The 6,653-nt window shown below is 50.2% G+C and overlaps 1 non-coding gene across 1 annotated transcript; it reads right to left on the bottom strand.

Annotated features, from left to right (window-relative positions):
* Positions 1-6,049: 6,049 nt before the first annotated feature.
* On the bottom strand, positions 6,050-6,121 carry Trnaq-cug (transfer RNA glutamine (anticodon CUG)). The gene has a single exon. It is a non-coding gene; the product is annotated as a tRNA-Gln (tRNA).
* Between the last annotated feature and the right edge of the window lie 532 nt (positions 6,122-6,653).

The raw sequence follows: 6,653 nt of genomic DNA, 5'->3' as shown, positions 1-6,653 counted from the left end.
GCTTGGCCAGTAGCCAGGCAGTCATTGTCTGCTTATCCCACCTGTTCCTCCTGCCTGGCTACTGGCCAATCAGCATTTTATTAAACCGGTGTACAAAAGTGTGATCCCACAGCACACAACCACACTGGGAGGCCCTGGCATGATTGGGTGCGTGAAAGCAATCAGTTGAATCAACCCTTCATGTTAAACCCTGTCAATCTTGCATGAGAGGCAGGCAGGAAGAGGGTGAGGCTTGGAACCATCGCTTCACTTTCTCAGCTTCCAGGTTCCCCTGGGTTTTATGAGATGAGTATTCAGCAGGAAAGCTCCAAGTTCAGTGGCTGCATTTACCTGAGCTGTGAGTAAAGCAGATGTGGCTGTGGGTCACTGACCATATATATGCCATCATGAAGTCATGAGGACTGGGTCAACCAGACTTGAAAGCTGGCCTCTCCCATTATACTGCATCCTGACAGGTTTGCAGATATACCTAATGAGGTTCTAGAGACGTTCCTGACCTCCATTTAAAATGCTACTATTGTCTCAGAAAAACACAGAATATGGTGGTTGATCTTCAGTTTGTTTGGCTGGATTTAGAACCACCTAGGAGACATACTTCCATGTTTGCCATTGAAGGAGCTTTCTAGAGAGGTTTAATGGGAAAGCCGAATGCCCTTCATATAGGCTGCCACTAGAAGGTGCGGCCCAGATTAAAGGTGGATCTTCCCACCTCAAAAGATGCAAATTAAAAGTGGGTCTTCCCATTTTGAATGATTTTAATTAAGAAACCCTCCCCACCACAGGTGTATCCAGCCCCTTGGGTTTTAGTTAATTCCAGATGTAGTCAAGTTGGTAACCAAGGACAGCCATTGTACCACCCAATGCTGTATCATCCATGCTTTTCTGGCTCCTCCCTGTGTGGCTCTCTAATGATGACCAGTGAATACCACTTGCCAACCTTCAACTGTGGGGCACTGTCTTAGGAGAGTCTTCAGGTTCTTTTTGTCCCAGGTTTCCAGGATCTAGAGAGTCCAGCACTGTCTCAAGTGTTCCTTGCCACCTTCCCATTCCTAGGTTGGGGCTCGTGGTACCTGCTGTTGGCGTCTCCAGCCGAGGATGCCTGCTGGATTTAGAATTTCAGACTTCAGGCTGGAGAGACAGCTCAGCCATTAAAGGCTAGGCTCACAACCAAAGTATAAGAATTTCAGTCTCCTTTCAGTATGGACTGGCCAATGCTTGATGCCACAAGGGCTCAGCGGATGTACCCACCGAGCTTCATTAACTTAGAAGAGATTTTTATATGCATGGATAGGGCAAAAAGAACAGCGAAGCAGATACTGATTTGCTCTATTTCCAAGAGGACAAAGGTCGTGGCTTCTCAATCATTTGCCTGTCTGAGAGCCATGATTTATTAGCTCCATAACCCCATATTCCCCAACACCTTCTGTTCCTATTTTCATTGCAAACATTTTAAAATCATTTAATCCATTATAACTTATGTAGATACTCACAAAATAAAAAAAAATACATTTTTATTAAAAAAAAGTTCAAGGCCACCCTCGGTTGCACAATGACTCTGGCGTCAGACTGGACTTCACAAGGGGGGAAAAAAAAGAAGGAAAGAGAGAAAGGAAGCTGCGGGCAAGAAAGTTGCCCCTCTCCAGGACAGAACCGTAACATACACTCAGAAAACCTCATCCACGCCCGATATGGATGGTTCTGATGAGACTCTGGACTTCTGATATGGTGCTGTATAAACCACCTTACTTTGCCGATATGAATGGTTCTAACGAGATTACGGACTTCTGATATGGTGCTGTATAAGCCACCTACTTCGAGCTGATGCTGTGATTGAAGGAACGGGGAGACTGAGGGGAGAAGATGCATGGTCTCTGCATTGGGGAGAGACCTGGGCCTGGCACCTAAGAACACCCAGGAGGTGTTCCATGAAAGAGTTCCTGGGGGATCAAAAATGTCACTAAGGGAGCTGAAGAGATGGCTGGCCACTGAGCATGTTTGCCGCTCTTGCTGAGGACCAGCGTTCAGTTCCCAGCATCCACATGAGGTGGCTGACAGCTGCCTGTAACTTCATCACCAGGGAACCCGACATCTTCTTACACACAAATAAAAAATAAATAAGCAAATATTAAAATAACAGATTCCCACTTAGTCTTTCTGAGTTTTAATACCGAGGAGTCCCCACATTGGAGAGTGTGTATTTCAAAAGTGTGTATTCTTTAAAGCCTCCCTACCGCGGTTGAACCAAATTTCCCTGGAAAATCTAGAGGGTGCCCTATTGAAACCGGAACGTGCTTCCCACCTAGCACCACGTCGCATGAGGGCGTGGGCGATGTGAAGCAAGAAAGTTAGAGAGGCCACCTCGGGTGGAAGAGTGGTTCCGGAGTGAGAAGAGAGTGAGAGGAAAAGAGGAGGACAAGAGGGCTGGGGTGGGGGTGGGGGGTGGGGTGCGTAGGGTCCCGTTCTCTCCTTAGGTCCAGTCCTTAGGTCTGTTCTCGACCACCACTCTGGAGGTCGTATGTAGCATACCAAGGTCACAGCGTGATGTGTAGCAGCTGCGGCCTCCACTCCCACCACGTCATTGTCGTTTTCGTTCTTGGGGTTGGCAGCTCTCACTCTTGGGAGCGGCTCTTGGCTCATCCCATCATGGGGATTCGGCGTCCAGAGGCTCCCAGGGTCCCCGGGAGACAGCAGCGCGGAGGCTGCGGGCACCTGAAGGTGAGAAAAGAGACCAGAGCTAGCTGAGTGCCTACACCTCCTCCAATCTTCGCCTCTAATTAGGGCAACCCTAGCTTTTCTTTGCACAAGCCTCTAGGCGGGTCTCACTGGGGACCAGCCCAAGCGAAGCCGCGTTCTGTGCGCTGTCCCCAGCTGTCCGCCAGGGGGCGCCTCTACCCTTGCTCCCTGGGACTCCGCCGGCAAGGAAGAGACTGACTCCAGGGTTGTGAAAATTCCTTAAACTTTTGAGAGATTTCACCTTTCCTGGCAGGATCTTGCCTGTTTGAGGTTCACCCAAAAGGTCGGGACAAGGGACTCTCGTTCTTCTTCACCTTCTCAGATTGTAGCCCATCCTACTTTGAATCACTATCCCTCTTCCCGTCCCCCACCCCTTCTCTCGGAAAAAGAGAAGTGCATAAGAGGACAGACATTTGGACGAACCTGTGGAGAATGTGACAAGGGGAAGGCAGGAAGAAAGCCAAGTGGGAGATAAAAGACCCGAAAAGGAATTGGGGGTGAGGGGAGGGAGAAGGAGGCGGGTAGGGAAGACTCGGATCCAGTGAAGTCCGATCCTGCTCGGAGCATCATCAGTGACTGCGTGAGAGATGAGATGCGGACAACTTCTAAAAAAAACGCAAGGAATGCTTGGGGCAGGAATTTTACCTCGGAACAGAAAGCTCCTGCAACGTGGACCGGATAGGAGCCGTACTGGCGGCCCTAAAACGCCCTTCTTTGTGTCCGGTCCCCAAAAAGGATTTGATCTCATTCAGGGAGATTACAAACCTAAAGATCAGGCAGCGAGGACGTGAGCGGGGGCGACAACTCCTGTGTGTCTATCGTGCTTGGATCCAGTCTGACAAAGATAAACACTTGAGGAGGAAGTTCTTGGAGGCCAAGAATGGATTTACATACCTGCAGCCAACTAAGAAATCAGTCATGGTGTAATGGTGTGCACTCTAGACTGGGAGTCCAGCGATCAGAGTTCAAGTCTCTGTGGGGCTCCTATTTTTAGCGGAAACCCAAGTCTTTTACTGTGAAGCCAGTCTGGGCTTGAAGGCAAGCTCACTTTGTTTCTTCTCTGAGCCCGTGGTTCCGGAGGCAGAGAAGTTTCCCAGGTCAGGAGCTGGGGGGGATCCCGGTGTCCTGGCTGCTCCTCTCTACCATTTGTGACCCACAACTCCATCTCCAGGTTCCTGTCCCTCAGGAGTCCGGTCTCAGAAATGGGGTTTTCAGTTAGGTGGGGTCTATAGTCGGGAAGTTGCTGGCCAGCACACCCTTACAGACGATGGCACGGTGTGTATTATATTATACATTATATATATATATGTATATATATGTGTGTGTGTGTGTGTGTGTGTGTGTGTGTGTGAACTGCATGTGCTGTTTAAGCTTGTTGAAAGCAGACCACGTGAGTGAAGAGGGCTCTCTTGTCCCAGACTCCAGAGTGTTTATTTCATGTCCTCCTGTGATGGCTAATCTTGGTGGTCAACTTGACATACCAAGAGGAGAGAGCCTCCTTCGGGAAATTGCCTGGATGTGATTGTCCCGTGGGCGTGTCTGTGGATCATTTTTCTTGATTGTTAATTGATGGAGAAGGCCCAGCCCACAGTGGGCAGTTCCATCCCTAGGCAAGCGTGCTTGGGCCGTATTAGAGAGCTGAACCGGGCCTGGCAGCAAGCCAGCAAATAGCTTTTCTCCATGGTTTCTACTTCATGCTTCTGCTTTGAGCTCCTGTCTTACTTTCTCTCGTCTGTGATAGGCTGTAATCTAGGAGGGGAAATAAACTCTTTCCTCCCCAAGTTGCTTTTGGTCAGAATGTTTTATCCCAGCAACAGAAAAGCAAGCTAGAACACCCCCAAGATGGCTGTCCTGGAGCAGGCAGCTCCCCCCACCCCGTCAGATTCCAGGAGCTGACTTTGGGGGAGGGGTGTCTACCCGGTGTCAGAATTTGGTACAAGAGCAGGGTCCAGTCACTATCCGCTGAGCCATGTGGATGGGATTCCACTGGTAGCTTGAGGAGCCAATGGGAATGAAATTAAATGCTCCCTATTAGTGCTGGAGCCACCACCGGGAGAGGGGAGCCGGGGTCCTAAGGCAGTGGTTTTCAGCCTTCCTAATGCTGCGCCCCTTTAATACAGTTCCTCCTGTTGTAGTGACCCCCACCATAAAGTTGTTTCGTTGCTTCCCCGACACCGCAATAGGGCACCCCATCCTTGTCCTCCTGCCCAGCCCGGGACTCACTGTCACATCGGACATAACTGCGATTGTGCTACGGTTATGAATGGTCATGTAAATATCTGTGTTATCCGATGGTCTTAGATGACCGCTGTGGAAGGGTCATTGGAGCCCGAGGAGGAGGTCATGACCCACAGGTTGAGAACCGGTTGACTAAGCGGTTACGTACCCAGAGAAGTTTACTTTCCAGAGAGAGACTGACCCAGTTACAAGGGGCTGAAGTCTTTTACTTGCATTTTCGCCCTCCAGGGTACCTGGGGGAGGGGAGACGCAGAGTTAGGACCTTTTTGCCTCCCTCGCCTCTTTCAACCACCTCTGCTGGGTCTTCCCATTTCCTTTTAGATCCCAGACTGCACTCTTATACTTTTCAGTACTTCGTAACTACCCCAAATTCCAACCACAGGAAAACAATTCTTTAAATGTCTTCAGGCACCTACATAGGAAAGGCTCCTTTAAATCCTCTTCTAACATTGCCACGATCTTCTCCAACGGAGTTGTCCTGGCGCAGAGTTCTGGCAGAAGGAAGCTGCAGTGATTTCCCACTCGCAGCCCGGGAGCAGCCACCAGGGGCGCTGAAATCCAGGCTCAGCTTTTTGTATAAATTTAGGATTTAAAGAGATTCCCCAGTCAGACGCACTGAAAGACAACTTGCGGCCTCTGCTGGTTTCAATCGAAACTCCGAGTTCAACAAACTGAAATGCGCTGAAAATGCTCAAACCCAACACCAAGCTGAGAAGGGCTAGCTGGCGTTTAAATTCTTTTCATCCGGTGCAGAAACAAGAGAAGGATCCGCGGATGTGCCGGCAGCCAGGAGGCGCGTGCGCAACCTCGCGGTGCTGGAGCCCTTCCAGGCCCAGCTCACCTGAGGACTGGGAGGGGCTCCGATGTGACAGGGAGTCCCGGGCTGGGCAGGAGGCCAAGGACAGGGTGCCCTATTATGCACTAGACTGGTGTCTCTGAGCTAAGAGCTGGGACATATCTGTGACCTGCAAATGACCTAGTGCTGGAGGAATGCCGGGACCTGTTCCCCTTTCCTTCCTCTGCTCAGGAAGGACTGTGAACATGAAAGAAAATGGATCCTACAATGGACTAAAGAGAAAGGTCCCACCGAGATTTGAACTCGGATCGCTGGATTCAGAGTCCAGAGTGCTCACCATTACACCATGGAACCACACAGGCAGTGACACTCTGATTCACTATAGGTGACCAAATCCATTATCAGCCTCCTTCGTACCCCACAATTTCTTCTTCAAGCATGTTCCCCCCTTAATTTACAACCTGAAGAATCCCCGCGCTCACGTTCATTCTGTTCCGCTCTTGGCATGTGGCGTGTAGCGAGGATAGGTGTCTCTATGAGAGAGTGGATTTAACACTAGGATCCGGGAAGTGCAAGCCCGTTTTTCCTGGCTTGCTGATTCTAGTCTTAACACACAACCCTCCCTCCCCGCCTCCCGGGGTTCCTTATTTTGCTTTGCATTTTTTTTTCCTATTGTCCAGATCCCCAATCCCCTAGTTTCTCCTCCAGGTCCCAAACCTCTTTTCTGCCTCCTCCCTCCTTCCTTGCCCCTCTCCGCTCCGTTCCCTACCTCCACCCACCACTCACAGCCCAGGTCATAAGATCATTGGGAAGTGCAGCCTTAAAAAGGAAGGCAGTCGGCGGGGGAATGTTCACCCAGCGGAGGAGTATCTTTGCTTCTTGGGCC

The sequence above is a fragment of the Peromyscus maniculatus genome, chromosome 6, assembly GCF_049852395.1.
Source record: "Peromyscus maniculatus bairdii isolate BWxNUB_F1_BW_parent chromosome 6, HU_Pman_BW_mat_3.1, whole genome shotgun sequence".
In the NCBI taxonomy this organism is placed as follows: Eukaryota; Metazoa; Chordata; class Mammalia; order Rodentia; family Cricetidae; genus Peromyscus; species Peromyscus maniculatus.
This window is presented reverse-complemented; position numbering and strand designations above follow the sequence as displayed.